The following is a 1,494-nucleotide window of genomic DNA, read 5'->3' as shown; positions in this document are numbered from 1 at the left end:
ATAAAATATATATATATTTTTTAAATAAATAAATAAACACACAAACTTTTTAAAAAAAGAGCAAAGGTGAAAAAATTAGCCTTGAAAAGAAGGGAAATTTCAGAGGTGGCTGGGAGAAGAACAAGCCGACCTACTTATACCTGGGTTGGTCTAGTTTCTGTTGCTGGGAAGTGAGCAGCGATGGGCCACACGAAGTGCAATGTGTTCATATCGTCGCCTGGTCTATATTTACTTCCCCGTAACCAGAGAGGCTGCATGGTCCAGCGATGTGAGCCCTGACACCCGACCTGCCGCTTTGGATTTCATTCCTGGCCATGGCATGTTTTTTCGTGGAAGCTCATGCTTGTATCACAGCAACCGTGCTCCATCTCCATGGCTGACTTCAGAGATTTGGAACGTGCGGGACAGATAATTCCAGCTCCTTAATGACCTTGGGACCCTGGGAAGATTTTTGTGAGCCTGACAACAGCCTTGATAATGTGTGGTGAACTGGGCGAATTACAGTTATGGATCTCATGCTTGATCGCATCAAAATAGTAGGTGAGAGGGCAAGTGAGAAAAGTACAGCTGTGACTCTGGGAGGTGGGCCCACACAATGCAATACCCAGATCGTGTATCATAGAAAGGTACACTTGAAACCCATATGGCCCTCTCAACCACTGTCACCCCAATAAATTTAAGAAAGTAGAAAAAATAATAAAAGTTCAACTGAACAGTTAAAATAGATCAGAAAGGGAAAATGGCAACTGTGACAAAAAAATTGAAAACTATTTAGCCTCCATAGTAATTCAGAAATGTTAATTTGAAATATGAGCCCTAGCCGGTTTGGCTCAGTGGATAGAGCATCAGCCTGCAGACTGAAGGGCCCCGGGTTTGATTCCGGTCAAGGGCATGTACTTCGATTGCAGGATCCTGGCCCTGGTTGGGGCATGCAGGAGGCAACCAATTGATGTGTCTTTCTTACATCAGTGTTTCTCTCTGTCCCTCTTCCTTCCACTCTAAAAATCAATGGAAAAAAATATCCTTGCGTGAGGATTAAAAAAAAAATGAAAAGAAAAATGAGGCACCATCTATTAAATAATCCAAAGCAAAGTCGAATTATTAAGTCTACGCAGGGTAGACGTTAGGAAAACAGTAATGCAGAATGGCCAGGGAATATTACACTGGTTCAGTTTTTTTTAATAACTACGAACATTTATTGAGCATTTCTTCCACATCAAGCACTGCTGTAATGTGCATCCATCTGATCTGCATTTCACTTTATCATTTCCAGATAAGCCAAGTGGGGCAAAGTGTGGTTAAAGAAAATTGCCCAAGGCCATGAAGAAAGTAAGTGGCCAAGCTGTGATTCAAAACCAGCTGGACTAGATTACAAAGCCCTGCTCTTCTCTCTCTCTCTCTCTCTCTGTTTTAATATATTTTTATCAACTTCAGAGAGAAAGGGAGAGGGAGAGAGAGATAGAAACATCAATGATGAGAGAAAATCATTGATTG

Source organism: Myotis davidii, unplaced genomic scaffold (genome assembly GCF_000327345.1).
Source record: "Myotis davidii unplaced genomic scaffold, ASM32734v1 scaffold1623, whole genome shotgun sequence".
Lineage (NCBI taxonomy): Eukaryota > Metazoa > Chordata > Mammalia > Chiroptera > Vespertilionidae > Myotis > Myotis davidii.
Note: the sequence above shows the minus strand (reverse complement) of the source record.